Source organism: Mesocricetus auratus, unplaced genomic scaffold (genome assembly GCF_017639785.1).
Source record: "Mesocricetus auratus isolate SY011 unplaced genomic scaffold, BCM_Maur_2.0 Super-Scaffold_100037, whole genome shotgun sequence".
Lineage (NCBI taxonomy): Eukaryota > Metazoa > Chordata > Mammalia > Rodentia > Cricetidae > Mesocricetus > Mesocricetus auratus.
In genome coordinates this window covers 10,263,433-10,285,782 of record NW_024429215.1, presented here as the reverse complement: position 1 = coordinate 10,285,782, position 22,350 = coordinate 10,263,433, and the positions used below count along the sequence as shown (strand labels likewise).

The 22,350-nt window shown below is 43.1% G+C and overlaps 1 protein-coding gene across 3 annotated transcripts in view; it reads left to right on the top strand.

Moving 5' to 3' along the window:
- Positions 1-22,350, top strand: part of LOC101828857 (olfactory receptor 5-like) — a 100,750-nt gene that overhangs the window by 5,814 nt on the left and 72,586 nt on the right. For 2 of the 3 annotated variants that reach the window (XR_005872499.1, XR_005872498.1), the window contains one exon: positions 2,025-3,099. The exons of the other annotated variant lie outside the window; for it this stretch is intronic. The gene's annotated coding sequence lies outside the window, so the exon portion shown is untranslated. Of the gene's footprint in view, positions 1-2,024; positions 3,100-22,350 lie in introns of those variants that run through there. 3 annotated transcript variants of the gene reach the window in all.

The window sequence follows — 22,350 nt, the reverse complement described above, 5'->3', positions numbered from 1 at the left end:
GTGTTGGGAAGCTTGAATGTCATTAGTCTCACTGAACTTGAACTACATAGAACCTTAACGTTTAGTTCCTTGGTCACAGCGTTTACGTGTCTGATGGTCACGTATGACCCATGACGGTTGTGTTAGCAAAAACAATAGGCCATTGTCATCATGGCAGGGAGTCCTGTTGGCCAACAGTTCTATTCTAGAAAGATCCATCTGGACTGAGCATGGTGGCACATCTCAGGAGGCTGAGGCAGGACAGTTGTGAACTCAAAGCCAGCGTTATCTGCATGCTCGACCATCAGGCTCATGGTGTTGGGTGGTGTCCTGATGGCATAGTTGTCAGTTGGAGGTACTCTGTGAAGGCAGAGTGGGCAGAACATGCTGGAAATGATGGAAAGAAGAGTCGTGAGGTCTGGGTTGCCTGCAAAGACTGTTTTCTCATGGATCCAATCCGTTGTGATGAGCCCGCTTTCCAATGGCTCCCAAGCTGGGTTTCCTGCTGTCTCTACTCTGCCTGGCACAATGTTTCCATTCTCCCCTACTCACAAATTGAGTTTCTGTTAGATGCAATTCTTTCTTCATCACAATCTCATGCTCGACTTCCTCAGCTTCCTATTCCGCCTAGAGAATTGCCTTTACGAAACTTGAATACGCATTAAAACATTTCATTTCTTCTCATTCTGGCCCAGCACACCCTTCCCAGACTCATCTCCATAGACATTCGACTCAAGCTTTGTGCTCTGGCTTCTCCCGACTATGGATTTCCACAGTCTGTGTCTTTGCCCAGATCACTTGCTGATCTTGTCACCTCCTTTCAACTGATCACTACAGCTGACTGCCATCCTCTCCCCTCATATTTCCAGGAGATCTGCATCCCTCTCTGCTGTTGCAATCATTTTAGTCTGATGAGAGTCCTTTCTCCAGATGTCTGGTGATGGGCTAGTTGGGTTGTACTGCCTTCTGTGAAATACTGATGCTGAATTGAGTGAAGTCAGTTGTTAGACAGCATAGATCAAATCAAATGATAGAATGCTATCCAAAAGACAAGGGTTAGAATCCTTTTGTTTTGTTCTCAGCTGCAGATGCTCAGCTTCTTGGCGCCACAGGTGTCCTCTGTGGTCCTCGAGAACCAGTGTTCTCAGAAAGATTCCCCTTCTGTTTCTTTGTTCTTTTTTTTTAAACTTTCTCTGTGTAGCCCTGACGATCCTGGAACTCACTCTGTAGACCAGGCTGGCCTTGAACTCAAGAGATCCTCCTGCCTCTGCCTCCCATGCTCCACCACCTCCCTCAAAAGGAGTCTCCTAAGTGCCAAATTTTAAGCCTTCCTTTGAGAATAGGAATAGAATAGGGGAGCATCTTGAAGGTTCTAAAAAGCCCCATGGAAATGCAACATGGGTGACCCATACCGTATAGTATTTCTCAGGTTGTCTGGGTACTGGAACCTTTTGTGCTCCCTGCTATTAGCTTTTCTAAACATCACTGATTACTGAGGCGTCTCACTTATCGCCTCCTCTGTCTCCCTCCTCGCTCTGTTTTCCTGGTATTTTCATCAGCATAAAGTCCTCTTAACATACCGTGCTCATGCTCTCCCTCTCTCTGCCCCTCCCTTCCTCCCTCACCCCCCTAGACTTCCCTCAACTTTTCTCGTGTCTTCTCCCTTCCATCCTTCTCTGGTACCTCCCCGCCTCAGGCTCATCTCCACATCTACAGCTCCATGGGTTCGTTTCCACCACTCCCTGTTTCTGCTATAATGATGTGTCTTTCTGAGTAAAAAGAGTAGAGGGGCTCTCGTATTATTTCTAGGTCCTGAGAGGAGACCTGAACTGGAAGAACTAGCCTCAGAGCAGAGTTCCCCCTGCTTTGGAACCACCCGTAGTCAGGGATGGAGGACCCGCCAGTGGGCAACTTCTGACATGTCTGTGTCGGGGGGGGGGGGCATGTCAGAAGTCTCACAACGGTTGTTGATGGGCGTTGTTGGTGGGCGCTGTAACAGTGAGTGACCCCAGGACCTTTCTTCAGAGAGCTCTGATGTTTTTCAGCCTCCCAGGAATCGACCCCCAGCAAGGCTGGTGCTGGCTCCATCCAGCGGACCACGTCCCATGCAAACTTTGCAGAAGAATCTGTAGCAACCAAGGAGGTCTCAGGAGACATGCGTGTGTTGTTCTACACCAGAAAGAGGCACCACAGTGCCACAGTGTGACACGGCCTTCTCTCTCATGACACACTTCAACAGACACCTGAAGACTCCTGGTGGGAAACCCCTGACATGTAGCAGAGTTTAAAAACTCCCCACTGACTGTGAAGAATTCCTTGGATTAAGTGAGAGCAGCTCAGGGGAGGGCGTGGCCACGAATGTTTTCAGTGCCAGAGTGGCAAAGCCTTGTCCAGGATGTGTACCTCTCTCCGCATCTCAAGGCCCATGAGGAGGCAAAGCCCCTCCCCCCTGAGTTGGACCACAAGATGTATATCATCTTCTACCAGGGGAAACATGACTCCACGGGGGAGAGAACCTGCCGGTGTTGAGACTGCGGTGGAACTTTCTGGTAGAGCGCCTGTCTCTGCCACCACCCCCAAGTTCAAGCCTTCCCAGTGCCAGCGTGTGAGAAACGCTTCAACCAACCCGCACACCCCACTCAGCACCGTCAGTTGCATCCTCAAGAGGGACAGGCACAGGCACAGGACAGCTAGCATTGAGAAAGTCAGAGAACTCAGGTCTCCTAACATGATGGCTTTTATTTTGAAAATGGGTCTCAAGCCACCTAATGCTGTGACCCTTTAATACAGATCCCTGCCACGCCAGTTCTGAAGGAACGCTGTACCGTTCACCGCCGTCTTCCAACTGAGAACTGCCAGCTCCGTTTCACACGAGAGTGGATGCGGATACATGTAGTTTCGGGGTGCTCTCTTGGGGTGATTTTCTTCTAACCATTTCTCTCTTGCTCTGGCATCAGAGACGTGTACTCAAGGGAAGTATTTCTTTGCTAAGTACATCCTCGCAATTGCCCTCCTGTGTTGTGAAGCTGTTACTCATCAAGTAGGAGTTATTCGGCAATCGTCTGAGGTTTTGTGATTTCTCCCCCGCCCTTATTAGAAATAAACGGTCCTTCACTATTACTATTTCTTGCACACTGTCATAATCAGCCTGGCCAGTTTCAGCTGAAGCCTAACTTCCATACTAGGCATGCTTCCCAATTTAAATGTTAAGACTTGAGTTGCACTGGCGATCTGTTTTCTACCGTGTCAAGGCATTAAACATTTACCACCACCCCATCGAGCGGTGGTCTTGTGGAGACACATGCGTCTTGGAGTCACAGAACCCAAACCCTTGCCTGAGAAGGGTGAGCTACAGCCGCTGTCGTTGGCTGCTTTGATTTTTTTCCCCATCAAGCCAGTCTTTTGAGATTGACCCCAGTGTTGTCATTTAGCAGCGGCTGCGGGAATGAGTCAGGGAATACAACAAACCCACATGGAAGTTTATTATGGGTGGATAAAGAGGACGTTGTGACAGTCAACCAAGAAAGGACAGCCGGGGGCTCGCTTTCAAAGGGACCCTTGGCATGTGCATACAGAGCCTTGGGCCACTAATTAGCACACAATGTAGTGATGTACAGCTATAGGGCTCCCAGGCTGACTGAGCATTTGCCTGAATACTGATAAGCACATGCCTGGCCATAAGATTCCAAGGCTGGCTAGGTATCTGCCTGAGCACTGGTAAAAGCATCTTGCCAGGTACAGGGCGGGCCAGCGTATTGCCTGAATGCTAACATTCCAACCTTTTGCTTATTATAAAAAGGTGAGGAGTTAAAGAAGATAAGGGCGTGAGTTCTCCAAACTGCTTCCCGCTGACCTGGGGCATCAGAGTCTTGGGGGACCTGGGAGAATTAGGGAGCTGGCCGCATCATGGAATAGCTGGTTGTTTCACTGCTGTTGGGGCTCTGTGGAACCATGTGCTTCCTGGATCTGTTGAGGTGCTATTTGAGGTAAATCCAAGTCAACTTCCTGGAACTTACAAGATTTTTTTTCCTCTTGTGCTAATAAAACTTTTCTTTCTTTTTTTAAACGTACTAATTCCAGGCTCCCCTTTCCTCTTCCCACTCCCCCCCCCTTACTCTACACCCCACTCTGCTCCTCGGAGAGGATAACGCTTACTATTGGGAGTAAACAAAGTCTGTCCCATCACAACGTTGAGGCAGGACTTAGGCCCTTACTCCTGTGTCTAGGCTGAGCAAGGTATCTTTCCAAATGGGCTCCAAAAAGCCAGTTCATGCTTTATGGATAGATCTTGGTCCCACTGCCAGTGACCACACAAACTGCCCAAGCTACACACTGTCACTTGGATTTAGGGGGTCTATTTCAGGCCAATGCAGATTCACCAGATGTCAGGCCAGAGTCAGTGAGATCCCACTAGCTCAGGTCAGCTGTTTCTGTGGGTTTCCCCCTCCTGGTCTTGAACTCAATTTGTTCATATTATCGCTCCTCCCTCTTTGGATAGACTCTAGGAGCTCAGCCCAGTGGTTAGTTGTGAATCTCTGAATCTGCTTCCATCAGTTACTGGATGAAGGTTCCATGAAGACAATTATGGTACTCCTCAATCTGATTGATTACAAAGGAAGACCAGTTCAGGCATCCTCTCCACGATTGCTTAGAGTTTTATCTGGAGTCATCCTTGTGTATTTCTGGGAAATTCACTAGTGCCAGGTTTCTAACTAGTCCCGTAATGGCTCTCTAATATCAAGACATCTCTTTCCCTGCTCTGTCCTTCCCCCAACTCAACCGTCCCATTTCCTTCCTTCCTCCCTCTCTTCCTTCCTTCCTCCCTCCCTCCCTCTCTTCCTCCCTTCCTTCCTCCCTCCCTCTCTTCCTTCCTTCCTTCCTTCCTTCCTCCCTCCTCCCTCCCTCCCTCTCTTCCTTCCTCTCTCCTTCCTTCCTCCTCCCTCCTTCTCTTCCTCCTCCCTTCCTTCCTCCCTCTCTTCCTCCTTCCTTCCTCCCTCTCTTCCTTCCTCCCTCTCTCTCTCCTTCCTTCCTTCCTTCCTCCCTCCCTTCCTCCTTCCTCTCTCTTCCTTCCTTTCCCTCTTAACCACTCCCCCATGCACCCAATTTACTCAGGAGATCTTGCTTGTTTCCCCTTCCTATCTGGATCCATGCATGTCTCTCTTAGGGTTGTGAATTACAGGCTGGTAATTCTTTGCTCCATGTCTAATATCCATTTATGAGTGAGCACAAACCATATTTGCCTTTCTGGGTTTGGGTTACTTCACTCAGGATGTTTTTTTCTAGTTCCATCCATTTGCTTGCAAATTTAAAGATGTCGTTTTTTTTTTTACTGCTGACTCTTACTCCATTGTTTAAATGTACCACATTTTCCTTATCTATTCTTCAGTTGAAAGACATCTAGACACTGTTTTATTCATCAACCAATAAGAGAAACATGTACAGAAGGACATCCGCCATCAGTTTTGTGCATGGTGATAAGGTACAGATATATCTTCTACATGTCAGCATCCAGTTATGCCAGCACCATTTGTTGAAGATACTTTCTTTTTTCCATTGTATAATTTTAGCTTCTTTGTCAAAAACCAGGTGTTCATAGGTGTGTGAGCTAATATTAGGGTTTTCAGTTCCATTCCATTGACCTACCTGTCTGTTTTTGTGCCAATACCAAGATGTTTTCATTACTATAGCTCTATAGCAGAGCTTGAAGTCAGAGATGGTGATGCCTCCAGAAGTTCCTTTATTGTATAGGGTTGTTTTGGCTATCCTGGTTTTTTTTTGTTTTGCCATATAAAGTTGAGTGCTATTCTTTCAATGTCTGTGAAGAATTGTGCTACGATTTTGATGGGGATTTCATTGCATCTGTAGATTGCTTTTGGCAAGATTGCCATTTTTACTGTGTTGATCCTACCTATCCATGAGCATGGACGATCTTTCCATTTTCTGGTATCTTCCTTAAAGACTCAAAATTCTTGTCATACAGGTGTTTCACTTGTTTGGTTAGCATTATGCCAAGATATTTTATGTTGTTTGTGGCAGTTGTAAAGGATAACACTTTTCTGATTTCTTTCTCAGCCCATTTATCGTCTGTATGTGGTTTTTTTTTTTTGAGTTAATATTGTATCCTGCCATTTTGCTGGTGGTTTTGGTTGTAGGAGTTCCCTTGTAGACTTTTTGGGTCACTTCTGTAAGCTATATATCATCTGCAAATAGTGAAAATTTGACTTGTTTTCCCTTGATCTCCTTTTTTTTTTTTGTCTTATTGCTCTAGCTAGAACTTCAAGTACAATATTAAAGAGATATGGAGAGAGTGTACATCCTTGTCTTATTCCTGATTTTAGAGGAATTGTGTTGAGTTTCTCTCCATTTAGTTTGCTGTTGATTGTTGCTTTACTGTATATAGCTTTTATCATGCTTAGGTATGGTCCTGTTATCCTTGATCTCTCCAAGACCTTTATCATGAAGGGGTGTTGGATTTTGTCAAAGGCTTTTTCAGCATCTAGTGAGATGATCATGTGGTTTTTCTTTTTCATATTATTTGGTGGATTACATTGACAGATTTTCGTCATGTTGGACCATCCTCTGCATCCCTGGGATGAAGCCTACTTGATCATAGTGGATGATTTTTCTGATGTGTTCTTGGATTTGATTTTCCAGTGTTTTATTGAATATTTTTGCATCAGTGTTCATGAGGGATATTGGTGTGCAGTTCTCTTTCTTAGTTGTGTCTTTGTGTGGTTTGGGTACCAAGGTAATTGTAGCCTCGTAAAAAGAGATTGGCAGTGACCCTCCTGCTTCTATTGTGTATAACAATTTGAGGAGTATTGGTATAAGCTCTTCTTTGAATTTCTGGTAGAATTCTGCACTGAAACCATCTGGTCCTGGGCTTTTTTTGGTTGGGAGACTTTTGATGACTGCTTTTATTTCATTAGGGGTTATAGGTCTACTTAAATTGTTTATCTGTTCTTGATTTAATTTTGGTAAGTGATATCTATCCTGAAAATTGTCCATTTCCTTTAAATTTTCCACTTCTGTGGAGTACAGGTTTTCAAAGTATGACCTGATGATTCTCTGGATTTTCTCAGTGTCCATTGTTATGTCCCCCTTTTTCATTTCTGATTTGGTTAATTTGCATGTGCTCTCTCTCTGCCTTTTGGTTTGTTCAGATAAAGGTTTCTTTATCTTGTTGATTTTCTCAAAGAACCAACTCTTTGTTTCATTGATTTTTTTGTATTGTTTTCTTTTTTTCTACTTTATTAACTTCAGTCCTTAATTTGATTATTTCCTGCCGTCTACTCCTCCAGGGTGAGTTTGCATCTTTTTGTTCTAGAGAAACACCTCTGAAAGAGGTGTGCTGTTAATTCTCTAATGTGACTGTTCTCCAGTTTCTTCATGTGGATACTTAGTGCTATGAACTTTCCTCTTAGCACTGCTTTCAAAATGTCCCATTAGTTTGGGTATATTGTGCCTTCATTCTCATTGAATTCTAGGAAGTCTTTAATTTCTATCTTTATTTCTTCCTTGACCCAGGAGTGATGCAATTGAACATTGTTCAATTTCCATCAGTTTTTAGGGTTTCTGCAATTTGTGTTGTTAAATTCTAACTTTAAACCATGGTGATCTGGTAAGATACAGGGATTTGTTCAATTTTTTTATATCTGTTGAGGTTTGCTTTGTTGCCAAGTATGTGATTAATTTTAGATATGGCTCCATGTGGTGCTGAGATGTGTTTGGATGGAATGTTCTATAGATGTCTGTTAAACCCAATTGGGTGATAAGTTCTGTTAGTTCCTTTATTTCTTTGTTAAGTTTCTGTCTGATTGTCCTGTCCAGAGGTGAGAGTTGGGTATTGAAGTCTCCCATTACAAGTCTGTGGGGTTTTATATGTGATTTGAGTTTTAGTAATGTTTCTTTTACAAATATGGGTGCCTTTGTATTTGTGGCATAGATGTTTCTGATTGAGACTTCATCCTGATGGATTTTTCCTGTGATGAATATGAAATAACATTCTTCATCTCTTTTGATTAATTTTAATTTGAAGTCTAATTTGTTAGATATTAGTATAGCTACACCAACTTTTTTCTTAGGTCCATTTGACTGGAAAATCTTTTCCCAACCTTTTACTCTGAGGTAATGTCTGTCTTTGAAGTTGAAGATATGTTTCTTGTATGCAGCAGAAGCATGGATTCTGTCTTCATATCCATTCCATTAGCCTGTGTCTTTTCATAGATGAGTTAAGACCATTGATATTGAGGGATATGAATGACCATTGGCTGTTTATTCTTGCTTTTTTAGGGTTTTTTATTTGTTTTTGGTGGTGGTATTGTATGTGGGTTTTCCCCCTTTTTTGACTTTTGGCTTTTGGTAATGTAGGATTATCTATTGTCTATGTTTTTGTGAGTGTAGTTAACTTCCTTGTGTTGGAGTTTTTGTTCCAGTGCTTTCTGTAGGGCTGAATTTGTGAATATGCATTGTTTAAATCTGGTTGTGTCATAAAGTACCTTGTTTTGTCCATCTATCGTGTTTGAAAGCTTTGCTGGGTATAGTAGTCTGGGCTGGCATCCATGGTCTCTTAATGTTTGTAGAACATCTGTCCAGGACCTACTGGCTTTCAGAGTTTCCATTGAGAAATCAAGTGTAATTGTGATAGGTTTGCCTTTATATGTTTCTTGGCATTTTTCCTTTGCTGCTCTTAATATTTTTTCTTTATCCTTTACATTCAGTGTTTTGATTATTATGTGGCAGGGGACTTTTTTTGTGGTCCACTCTATTTGGTGTTCTTTAAGCTTCTTGTACTTTCCTTGGCAAGTCTTTCTTTAGGTTGGGAAAGTTTTCTTCTATGATTTTGTTGAATATGTTTTCTGCATCTGTGAGTTGGGTTTCTTCACCTTGTTCAATACCTATTATTCTTAGATTTGGTCTTTTCACAGTGTCCCATATTTCCTGTATATTTTATGTTAGAGATTTGTTGGGCTTAAGATTTTCTTTGGCTAATGAAACTATTTCTCCTAGTGAATCTTCAACACCTGAGATTCTCTCTTCCATCTCTTGTATTCTGTTGGTTATGCTTGAGTCTGTAGTTCCTGATCATTTACCCAGCTTTTCTGTTTCCAGCATTCCCTCAGACTGTGTTTTTTTATTGTCTCTATTTCAGGTTTTAAGCCTTGAACTGTTTGAATTGTTTCTTCACTTGTTTAGTTGGTTTTTCTTGACTTTCTTTGCTTTCTTTAAGAGATTTGATGATTTCTTGTTTTTTGGTTTTTTTTTTTTTTTTGGTTTGTGTTTTCCTCCATTTCTTGAATTTTTTTCTTCCATTTCTTTAAGTGATTTTCTATTCCCCTTTGAGGGTCACTATCATCTTTATAAAGTTGTTTTTAAGGTCATTCTCTTCTGCTTCATCTATGTTGGGGTGCTCAGGTCTTGCTGATGTAGAGTCCCTAGACTCTGGTGGTGTCACATTGGCCTTTCTGTTGTTGAATATGTTCTTATACTGTGTTCTTCCCATCCCTTCTTCCAGTGGGTGCAGGTGGGGTCTCTCTCCCTCCTGGTTGGTATGGTTCCAGGGTTCTCTTCCAGTGGTTGCAAGCAGGTCCAATACTCTGATGGCTTTCCCGGTGGGTGTAGGCAGGTCTGACACACTCCCTCTCCCATTGGATGGAGGTGGGACTAGCACTGTGATGTTGGCAGACTCTGGATGACTTGGCCTGCCAGGGCGGGTGCACCTGTGTGCAGTCCCCAGGCCAGGAAATCCCAAGGAGGGCAGTCAGAAGGTGGGCTGGAGGCAGGCCCACACCCACCTCTTCCCATGGATGGAGGCAGGACTAGCACTGGGATGTCAGCAGACTCTGGATGGCTTGGTTTGCCAGGACAGGTCCACCTGCGTGCAGGCCCCAGGCCAGGAGCAAGATTAATCTTATCAGGCTCCTGGTTATAGGTCCTATGGGCTAATCTTCGATCCTTTAAGCAAAGGTGAAAGGTTTGTTCAAATTTAGAGGTGATTTTATAAAGGTTGGAGAAGGACTGGTGAATCTACATCAAAGATCTGGATTACCACAGGGCTCCCAAGAAGTGTTAGTATCCACAGAATAATGGCCAGGAAGGGTCTCTTAGGGTCATGTCGACCCAGAGAAAAAGTGGATAGCAGGGAAACAATTATATTAAGAATAGTAATAGCTTTGGGTGTTAATTGAATTTTTGTGGAGGGGCATGTAGGACCCTCCAACAGAGAAAAAGATGGCACATATCTTGATCTGAGATTGGGAGGAACGTTTTGAGACAACTGACCATACCACATAGTTGTTGGGGCTCAGCCAGCATATATTGGGTTTGGCGAACTAATTTGAATGAAAGTGGGTGCATTTGTTCGGCAATAGAGAAGCACAAAAACACAAAGGGTCAACACACTGAATCTTTTCTGGGGCACCCTGTAGTTCTAAGGATGCTAGATTGCAAAAGAGAACACAAGATGACCTTCTTAGGAAGTGAGCAGGAATGAGGATGTGATCCATGTAATGGACAAGCAGAATGTCTCCTGGGATGTTTACAAGTGCCTTTGAAACATAGAATCAGCAGATAGTAGGGCTATTTATTATTCCCTGAGGCAACATAGTCCATTGATATCCCTGGGCAGGCTTGTTCATGTTGGGTTCCCAAACCATAAAGGCACAGTGGTGTCTATTTGGGGGTGAAAGTGGTATTTGGAAGAATTAATCATTAACATCTAACACAACAATGTGGTATGAGGTGGGTATGGCACTAGGGTGTGGCAGACCAGGCTTCATGGTCCCCATGTTGTCCATTTGAGCATTAATGGCACACAGGTCTTGGAGGAGTCGGTAATGGCCTGACTTCTTTTGGATGACAAAAATTGTGTCTATTGGTGTATGGTTCCAAATGCCCCAAGTCTAATTGTTTCTTGACTATGTCCTTAAGTGCTGATAACTTGGGTTCAGTGGTGGGCCACTGCTCCACCCAGACATTGCCACCAGAGAGCCACGAGAGGGATATAGGGTTTGGTAATAGTTTTTGCGTGGTCTCTAGGTGGACGGTGGCCTCTAGGATTGGGGGTGTTGTTCTGTTGGAGAAAGGGTGACGTAAATCCTGAAAGGCCTGCTTTGTCTTGGGTCATGTCATTGAAAAAGGCACAGTCATCGGTAGTTAGAATAACCCCCATGTCTTCCAGAATGTCCCTTCCTCAAAGGTTACCAGGGACATTAGCTTCTGTGGGGGAAAAGGAACCCTGGTTGCCATCAAGATCCTTCCAGTGGACTGGCTGTATGGTGGCTCTGGGGTCCTGTTGTCCATCCAGCCCGTTGATGGAGGGGCCAGGTTGGAACTTCCTGGTAATTCCAACCTGGCCCCTCCATCAACGTGATAATTGGAGAGCTTCGGTCCCTTTGAGGATGGTAACATCCTCTCCCATGTCCATCAACCCTTTAATGGGTTGTCCATCCAGATGTATGGTCATCAGATGAGAGTGGGGACAAACAGGCAGGGCCCAGAACACTTTTGGGGTGGGATCACTCCCTTTTACTGGTGGGGCTGAGGGATGCCCCATAGGAGTTTAGAGGAGCAGGGTTGTCCAAAGGCTGTGAATGCCAGTCCTTAGTCCAATGAAAACCTTTGTTGCATCTGGGATAGCATGTCCTTGGACATTCCTTAGGACAGTCATGCGACAGGTGGCTGGGCTTGCCTCAGTCTCAACAGGAACAGTATGGTGGGGCAGAAGGCACCTGTCAGTCAGAAGACCATTGCCTATCTGACAACAGGGCATTGATGGAGGCAGTCAGGGTAGCAGTAGGATCGCACCAGGGTCAAGATGCCAGGACCCATTTATGATCTCATCATTATGCATGGCAGCCACTGTATTCCAGGTAGGGGCAGTAAGGCCCTCCCTTGTCAATTGCTTAATCAACACTTCCCAGTTTGGGCCTGAATCCACCCTATGTTCCACTGTCTTGGTGATCTGTGTGAGGAAGTTGCCAAATGACTCCCCAGATTGTTGGACAAAGTTGTAGAAATAATCAGAAGGATCTCTGTGAGTGCATGCCTTAAATGCCAGTTCTGAGACCTATTGGAAATAGACATATTGGCCAATGGTAGTTTGGGACCCTGGATCAATATATTGGCCAAGCCCGGTGAGCATGTCTAGTGTTGTATCAAGCCCATAGTGGAGGTTAAGACAGGCCTGTGCCTTGGCCTGATCATCATAGGCAGAGTGCCAGTTAAGGAAGACCACAGATTCCAAAACAGCCTTAAGAAGATGATACCAGTCATAATGTGCTTGTAATTGCATAGCCCATTGTCAAAGAACTTGTTCAAAGTAGGGAGCATCTGGGCCAGATTCGTTATCAGCCTTATGGATAAGAGAAAGGTTAGTAAGGGCACCCATGGTTGATTGACTGCATTCGATTCCACGTTAACAGGGAAGGCCATGATTGGACACCCACATGGCATGTGGGGGGGCAGGACAGATGCCACAACACAGGCTGGGGAGACAGTGGGGGGGAGGGTGCTGTGGGGGTGAACATTGGGGCAAATGGGGGCATAAAATTCCTGCCACTGGGGTAGAGGAGTTAAGGCAGGAAGGGGGAGTAAGAGGGGTTGAACACCGTGGTTTGAGGGTCACTGCTTGGCATAAGCAGTCTGACTCCTCCTCACCTGAAGTGTAAGGGACCTCGGTGACTGCGACTTGGGTAGGCTGGCTGCAGTTTCTCCTAAAGGGACTGAAGCTCAAACTTTTGAAGCTGCTTCTCTGGGGCTGAAGTTCAGGCCTACCTCTGACACTGCTCCAGGCCTGAGCTCCCTCCCTCAGACATTGCCTCCAAGCTGGGATTCCAGCCTCCAAATGACACTGCTCTGGACCTGAAGCTCCTTCCTGTGACGTTTTAACAAGAATATTTTTTAAAGAGCAGTTAATTCGTTCTCTCTTTTCTGAGGACTGGGGTGATAGGGGATATGAAAATTTCAGTGCGTGTTGAGAGCTTTAGGTAAGGTTTGAGAGATCTGAGAGGTGAACTCAGGACTGTTGTCTGAATGGAGAGAGGCCAGAATTCCAAATCGGGATAATTTTCAGTGTCTGTGCTACTGGTGTTATGTTCAGGAAGTGGTCTACTGTACCAATTAGTTCAAGGGTACTTCCCACTTTCTCTTCTAAGACGTTCAATGTGGCTGGATTTATGTTGAGGTCTTTGAAAAGGACTTCAGTTTTGTGCATGGTGATAGACATGGATCTACCTGCAGTCTTCTGCATGCCAGCATCCAGTTATGCCAGCACCATTTGTTGAAGATGCTTTCTTTTTTCCATTGTATATTTTTAGCTTCTTTGTTGAAGATCAGATGTTCATACGTGTGTGGGTTAATATCAGGGTTTTCAATTCGGTTCAATTGGTCTACCTGCCTATTTTTGTGCCAATACCAAGCTGTTTTCAGGACTATAGCTCTATAAGAGAGCTTGAAGTCAGGGATGGTGATGCTCTGGGAGTTCCTTTATTGTACAGGGTTGTTTTGGCTATTCTGGGTCTTTTGTTTTTCCATATAAAGTTGATTATTGTTCTTTCAAGGTCTGTGAAGAATTGTGCTGGTATTTTGATGGGGATTGCATTGATTCTGTAAATTGCTTTTGGAAAGATTGCCATTTTTGCTATGTTAATCCTACCAATCCAAGAGCATGGGAGATCTTTCCATTTTCTGGTATCTTCTTTAAAGACTCAAAGTTCTTACTGTACAGGTCTTTCATTTGTTTGGTTAGCGTTATACCCAAACATTTTATGTTGTTTGTGGCAAGTGTAAGTTTCTTGTACCTTCATTGGCATGTCTTTCTTTAAATTGGGAAAGTTTTCTTCTATAATTTTGTTGAATATGTTTTCTGCCCCTTTGAGCTTGGCTTCTTCACCTTCTTCTATATCTATTATTCTTAGGTTTAGTCTTTTCACGGTGTCCCATATTTCCTGGATATTTTCTGTTAGGGATTTGTTGGACTTAAAATTTTCTTTGGTCAATGAATCTAATTTTTCTAGTGAATCTTCAACACCTGATATTCTCTCTTTTAACTCCTGTATTCTGTTGGTTGTGCTTGCATCTGTGGTTCCAGATCAGTTACTCACCTTTTCTAGTTCCAGCATTCTTTCAGACAGTGTCTTTTTTTTATTATCTTGATTTCAGCTTTCAACCCTTGCACTCTTTGAATTGTTTCTTGTAATGTTTGGTTTGTCTTTTGATGAGGGAGGTCAATGCAATATGGAATGTAATATATTTATTTACCAGAGAAAGAACTCACACACAAGCTGAAAGTTCAGAAGTGTGGCAGTCTTCCCAGAGAGCGTACTTTTTCTTTCGCTTCCTTTTATCCTCACCTGTGCCCGTACCTTTGTCCACGCCTCTATCATCTTCATGAAGTTGGTTTTAAGGTCATCTTCTTCTGTTTCATATGTCTTGTGATGTTCAGATCTTGCTGGTTTTGGGTCCCTAGACTCTGGTGGCATCATATTGCTTTTTCTGTCATTGAATTTGTTCTTGTATAGTTCTTTCAGTGTGTACAGATGGGGTCTCTTCATTTCCTGGTGAGTATGGGTTCAAGGTTCTCTTCTGGTGGGTGCAAGCAGGTCCAGTTCACTGATGGGTCTCTCAGTGGGTACAGATGGGTCTCAGACACTTCCTCTCCCGATGGGTGGGAGCCCTGCCCTCTGCACTCTGCACTCTGCCCTCTGCCTTCTGCCCTCTGCCCTGAGTGGGGGCAAGTATAGTCAGGCTCTCTCAGCAGGCTCCTGGTAGCTTGGTCCTCCGGGGTGAGTTGAGTTTGCTGCAGTTCCCAGCCCAGGATATCCTGGAGGGGGCGAGCAGAAGCTAGGTCTATTTTTTAACAGGTATGTTACAGGTGCAAAGGAAGTTCCCAGCTGGTAGTCTACGACCCCAAGGGCATGTCCCTCACTTTCTGTTACACAGAGGGAGAAAGGAAGAGTTAGTTCTGGAAAATGAAGAGACGCAGCTTGGAGGAGAGCCTGTTGGAGCTTTTGAAAGGGCTGAGTAATGGGATTGATAGAGGTTCATGTGCGGGTCTAAGGGCTGCCTCATATAAGGGGTGAGCCAGGAGAGTAAAAGAGGGAGTTCAGGAATGGAAGAAGCCAGCTATTCCTAGGAACAATAAAAATCTCTTTTTTAGTAGTGAGGACTACAAGAGACCAGATTAGGTGTTTCCTGTCTAAAGTGGTGGCTTTCAGAGTTGGGTAATAGTTAGTCCCAAGTAGGTGACCTGAGGAGTGCACAGTTGGACCTTGGAAGGTGAGACTCTATACTCCCTGCTGGACAAGAAATTTAGAAGAGCAGAGGTGTCATTTTGGCTAGTTCTACGGACAGACTATAAAGTAGAATATCATCACATACTGTATGAGTTGAGATTTTGGGGAGACAGAGAGAGTAAGTCAGAAGCTAGGGGCTGTCCAAATAGGTGTGGGCTGCTGTGGAATCCCTGGCATAGGACAGTCCAGGTGAGCTGTGTGGAGAGGTGAGTGTCAGGGTCAGTCCAGGTAAGATATTTTGAGACAGAGCAGAGACAGGTAGAGAAAAAAGTGTCCTTGAGATCCAGAACTGAGAAATGAGAGGTCCCTGGAAAGTACAGTGGAAAGAAGTTTGTAGGCATTACGTACCACCAGACTGACGGGGAATACTGCAGAATTAATGAGCTAGGGGTAGGTCCTGTTAGGTTTCTCTTATATATAAATTTTTATTAACATTAGAAACTTTCTTATTTTACATATCAATCCAAATTCCTTCTCCCTCCCATCCTCCCATGCTGCCCACCAATCCCCACATTCCACCCCCCATCTACTCCCCAGGGAAGGTGAGGTCTTCCATTGGGGAATCATCAAAATCTGTCACATCCTTTGGGGCAGGGCCTAGGCCCTCCCCTGTGTATCTAGGCTGAGAGAATATCTCTCCATGGGGAATGGGTTTCCAAAGTCTGTGCATTAGAGATAAATACTGGTTCTACTGCCAGAGGCCCCATAGACTATCTAAGCCTCCTAACTGACACCCACATCCAGGGGGCCTGGTTCAGTCCAATGCTGGTTCCCCAGCTGTCAGACTAGGGTTCATGAGCTCCCCCCTTGTTCAGGTCAGCTGTTTCTGTGGTTTTCCCCAGCCTGGTTTTGACCCATTTGCTCATCACTCCTCCCTCTCTCCCACTGGATTCCAGGAGTTTAACTCAGTGTTCAGCTGTGGATCTCTGATTCTCCCTTCATAAGTTACTGGATGAAGGCTCTAGGATGGCATATAAGCGAGTTGTCAATCTCATTATAGGGGAAGGACATTTAAGGTAGCCTCTCCACTATTGCTTAGATTCTTAGAAGGGTCATCCTTGTTGATCTCAGGCCATTTCCCTAGTGTCAGATTTCACTTTAAACCTATAATGGCTCCCTCTATTACGGTATCTCTTTTCTTGCTCTCCTCTATTCTTCCCCTGACTCAACCTTTCTGGTCCCTTATGTCCTCCCCCACCTCTTTTCCCCTCCTCTTTCTCCTTCCTGGCTCCCCCCCTCACCCATGCTCCCAATTTGTTAAGGAGCTCTTATCCCTTTCCCCTTTTCTAGGGGACCATGTATGTCTCTCTTAGGGTCCTTATTTCCTAGCTTCTCTGGATTGTAGGCTGGTTATCCTTTGCTCTATGTCTAAAATCCATATATGAGAGAGTACATGCCATGTTTGTCTTTTTGTGACTGGGTTACCTCACTCAGGATGGCTTCTTCGAGTGCCATCCATTTGCCTGTGAATTTCAAGATTTCATTGTTTTTTCTGCTGAGTAGTACTCCATTGTGTAAATGTACCACATTTTCTCTATCCACTCTTCATTTGAGGGGAATCTAGGTTGCTTCCAGGTTCTGGCTATTACAAATAATGCTGCTATGAACATAGATAAACAAATGTCCTTGTGGTATGAATGTGAATCCTTTGGGTATATGCCAAAGCATGAAATTGGTGGAGATATACTGATTCCTATTTTGCTGAGAAACTGCTATACTGGTTTCCAAAGTGGCTGTACAAGTTTTCACTCCCACCACTAGTGGAGGATCATTCCCCTTTCTCCACGTTATCTCCAGCATAAACTGAAATTGGTGGAGTTTTTTGTTTGGTTGGTTTTTGTTTTTGTTTTTGTTTTTTTTTGTTTTTTTGTTTTTCGAGACAGGGTTTCTCTGTATTGTTTTGGACCCTGTCCTGGAACTTGCTCGGTAGACCAGGCTGGTCTCGAACTCACAGAGATCCGCCTGCCTCTGCCTCCCAAGTGCTGGAATTAAAGGCGTGCACCACCAATGCTCCGCCAGAAATTGGTGTTTTTGATTTTAGCCATTCTGACAGGTGTGAGATGGTATCTCTGAATTGTTTTGAGTTGCATTTCCCTGATGGCTAAGGATGTTGAACCATTTCTTCTTAACATTCCTCTATTGAGAATTCTCTAGTTCTGTACCCCACTTTTTAATTGGATTATTTGGTGTTTTGGTGGCTAACTTCTTGAGTTCTTTGTATGTTTTTGGAATCAACCCTCTGTCAGATGTGGGGTTGGTGAAGATCTTTTCCCATTCTGTGGGCTGCCATTTTGTCTTGTCTACTGGTGTCCTTTGCCTTACAGAAGCTTCCAGTTTCAGCAGGTCCCATTTATTAATAGCCAATCTCAGTGTCTGTGCTACTGGTGTTATGTTCGGGAAGTAGTCTCCTGTACCAATTCGTTCAACGGTACCTCCCACTTTCTCTTCTAGGAGGTTCAGTGTGGCTGGGTTTATGTTGAGGTCTTTGATCCATTTGGACTTAGGTTTTGTGCATTGTGTTAGATATGGATATATATGCTGTCTTCTAAACACCTGCATCCAGTTATACCAGAACCGTTTGTTGAAGATGGTGTCTTTTTTCCATTGTATAATTTTATCTTCTTTATAAAAAATCAGGTGTTCGTAGGTGTGTGGGTCCACATCAGGGTTTTAAATTCGGTTCCATGGGTCTACCTGTCCATTTTTGTGCCAATACCAAGCTGTTCTCATTAGTATAGTTCTATAGTAGAGCTTGAAGTCTGGCATGGTGATGCCTCCAGGAGTTCCTCTATTATGCCATGTTGTTTTGGCTATCCTGGGTTTTTGTTTTTCCATATAAAGTTGAGTATATTAGTGGTTAAAGGTTTATTTAAATTGCTTAACTATTCTTGATTTAATTTTGGTAAGTGATATCCATCCAGAAATTGTCCATTTCCTTTAAATTTTCCATTTTTGTGGAGTATAGGTTTTCCTGTACTCTGGATTTTCTGAGTGCCCATTGTTATGTTCCCCTTTTCATTTCTGATTTTGTTAATTTGCATGTTCTGTCTCTGCCTTTTGTTTAGTTTGGATAAATGTTTGTCTGTCTTGTTGATTTTATATATATATATTATTTTTAAATCTAAATTTAAATTAGAAACAAGGTTGCTTCACATGTCAATTCCAGGTCCCTCTCCCTTTCCCTCCCCTCCTGCCATGCCCTCCCACCAACCCCCCCAATATCCCCTCATTTCCCCAGGGGGGGGTGAGGCCCTCCATGGGGGTGTCCATAGTCTGTCATTTCATCCAGGGCAGGGCCTAGACCCTTCCCCAAGAGTTCAGGGTGAGAGTGCATCTCTCATTGTTGGATGGGAGTCCAAAGTCCATTTATATTCCTGGGATAAATACTGATCTACTACCCGAGGCTTAATAGATTACCTAGGCCTCCTCACTGACACCCACATTCAGGGGGTCTTGATCAGTCCCAAACCAACTCTTTGTTTTATTGACTCTTTGTATTGTTTTCTTTGTTTCTACTTTATTTATTTGGGCCCTCAATTTTATTATTTCCTGGCTTCTACTCCTCCTGGGTGAGTTTGCTTCTTTTTGTTCTAGAGCTTTCAGTTTTGCTATTAATTCTCTAGTGTGACTATTCCTCAGTTTCTTCATGTGGGCACTTAGTGCTATGAACTTTCCTCTTTGAACTGCTTTCAAAGTATCCCATAAGTTTGGGTATGTGCCTTCATTCTCATTGAATTCTAGGAAGCCTTATTTATCTATTTATTTATTTACTTTTTATTTATTTATGTGCATTGGTGTTTCACATACATAAATGTCTATGTGAAAATGCCAGGTTCCCTCCACTGGGATTTATAGACAGTTGTGAGCTGCCATGTGGGTGATGGGAATTGAACCCAGGTCCTCTGAAAGAACAGCCAGTACTCTTAACCTCTGTGCCATCTCTCCAGCCCCTCTAGAAAGCCTTCAATTTCTTTCTTCCTTGACCCAGTAGTGATGCAGTTGAGCATTGTTCAATTTCCATGAGTTTGTAGGCTTTTTGCAATTTGTGTTGTTGTTGATTCCTAACTTTAAGCCATGGTGGTCTGATAAGATACAGGGGGTTGTTTCAGTGTTTTTTTCTTTTTTTTATCTGTTGAGGTTTGCTTTGTTGCCAAGTATGTGGTCGATTTTAGAGAAGGTTCCATGTGGCACTGAGAAGAAGGTATCTTCTTTTGTGATTGGATGCAATGTTCTATATCTCTCTGATAGTAGTGTTTCTTATTACTAAAATATTATGCTACACAAAATAAGGATTTCCTAAGATATTTTATTAAGGAGAAATCACTTTCGTGAGAAGCCAAGAAAGCCGAGAACCAAAGGTCTGCACGTTGCTGCAGGACATGACCAGAATGCAACCGGAACCCAAAAGGAGAGAGTCTCCTCCCCCTAGCTCTTTTATCCCCCTTACATTCTACATACTTTTGACCACACTCAAATGGTCGTGGCCAGCACTATGGGTATTAGATATCTCCCTACATTTCTCCTTTTAGTCTAAAGAAAACATTTAGACTTAAAACAAAAATAATTATATCAAGTATATATACATAGAATATGATAAAAATTATAATCTAACTATATCCTATCTTAAACATATCTATCAGATCTAAACCTTAAGCTTATCTGAAAGAGATGCCCAAGTCCGAATGCCTCCTTCCAATCCCAACCCTAAATAATTGAAAACTAATGGTGTAATGTCAACAGTAGGGAAATTCTCAGAATTACTTCTTGCTGAAATGGGACAACGATAACCTCATGGGATTCTGTGGTAAGAAAATGTTTGTGTAGTGAAAGTCTCAAGTTGACTGGCTACATTTGTACTCAGTCCCTGTTTGACAGGAGATATTTGATTGAAGTTCTTGACTGAAGTTCTAATGTTGATTGAAGCTCTTGTCTGAGGCTCTGCCCAGGTCGTAGAAGGTGCACCATATCAGTTCATTAGTCTGGAGTTGTGTAGAGTGATGTATTCCCAAACCAATTTCAGGGTGGTACTTGTCAGTTCAGATACATCAAGTCAGATCAGGTGGAATCGATGAAGTGGGGCCTGTTTTCTTTCCGAAGTGTTTGAAGAATTGCTGTTAGAAAATTCCTTGTTCTCTATGGAAAACTCAAATGTTAATGTCAAATTAGAAATTTCAACTTTTACATGTATGCATACTAGGAAAGGTAACAATAAGGGAGATGTTAAATGTGAGGGAAAATAGACTTACAGAGAAAGAACCGAGTATAAACAGATGACAGTTCCTAGATTTTGTATTCTTCTGTCTTACATCAATTGGCTCCTTGATATAATACAGAAACTCTGAATTTTATTCATCAACATGCTTGAATTTAGAGGAGGATAGCCAAATCCACCTCCAAAGCCAGATATGGTTTAAGTTAATTGGGGCCAAAAGAGTATTAGGAAGTAAAGAGAAACAGACATTGAAACCAAACATTAGATTCTTCTTTGTTTGATGGTTCTTTGGGTAACCATCTTCCCTTGTTTAGGTATCTACATGTTCAGAATCTTTTTGCTGTTTGGAGATGGGTTTTCCTGTGAACACAAAAACCAAACACCTTTCCTTTTGTGAAGACTCCTTACACCTCACAGAATATGACTTTGTTAATGAGCTGTCATCTTTCCTCCTCCCAAGGTTTCTCCTATTCACATTGAATCTTGATCAATTTCGGTGGAATCCAAAGCTTTTCTTCTCCTGTGGAAACAAAGGCAAAACCTCTTCCCCAACATAACACATTTCCTGGTTTCAAGACTGAGGTCATAACATCTTTTAAATACACTGGCTGATTTAGTTCAGAAGCTTTTCCTGTAATCCAGTGTCTTTCTGCAGCTGTTTTTCCTTTTTCATTAGCATTAAGAAAGTTTAATGTTAATAAAGCATTATGTAATCTGTGTTTGAGGGTCTTTGTTTCTCCTGGCTGTTTATGGAGCATTTCTTCTAAAGTATGGTTAGATCTCTCAACCACTACTTGTCCTGTGGGATTGTATGGTGTAAAGAGAAGCTTTTTCTTTGCTAGCCGCTTTGGTTTATCCCCCGCCAGCCTCCTGGGCTCTGCTGCATTGTAGTCCCCAAATAAACACACAAGACGCTGTATTAATTATGAAGCTGTTGGCCTTGTTTGTTTCTTACTGGCTAGTTCTGGCGTAAGTATTTACCCCATAATTGTTAATCTAAGTATGTTTATTACCGGAGAATAGTTCCAGGCTTCCTACCCCATGGCGTTACATGTTGACGCTCCTTGTGTTTCTCCTACCCAGAATCCTTCTGGACTCCTAGTCCCTCCTATCTAGATTCCCTATTGGCTAGACAGTGCTTTATTCTTTATTGACAAATGCACAGGACTTCCCCAACAGTATGGTATGCCAGTTATGTGTTTTATTTTATAATATTTGAAAAACTGTTCCAATTTGCTGGAGACATATGCTGGAGCATTGTTAGTTTTTATTTGTGCAGGTATACCCATAATGGCCATCACCTCTAAGATATGTGTGATAATGGTATCAGCCTGTTCAGAGCTAAGAGCAGTAACCCATTGGAACCCTGAAAATGTGTCTATGGTACGGAGCACATATTTTAAACTTCCAAATTCTGGAAAGTGAAACATATCCATTTGCCAAACCTTTGGGATTACTGCCTGCTGGTAATGGGGTTTTGAATATGGAATGAAGAGGCAGTTTCTTACTATTTCCTTGGGTTGTGGTCAAGTGATAGAAAATCTTTCTTTAAGCCTTTGCTATTAACATGGTGTTTTTTAAATGAAATTCTGAAGCTTCTAGCACACTTACTATTAATAAACAATCAATCTCATCATTACCTTGTGCTAGAGGACCTGGAAGACCTGTATAGGATCTGATGTGTGCTATATATGTAGGATGAGTCTTATTTCTTATAGTTTTCTGCAATTTTATAAACAATGAAGTTAATTCCGTATTATCAGGAATAAATTCGGCAGTCTCTGAGTTAAACGACTCTCTCTGCATATTGAGAGTCAGTAACTATATTGAGAGGCTCTGTAAAATCCATAAGTACCATGAGAAGGA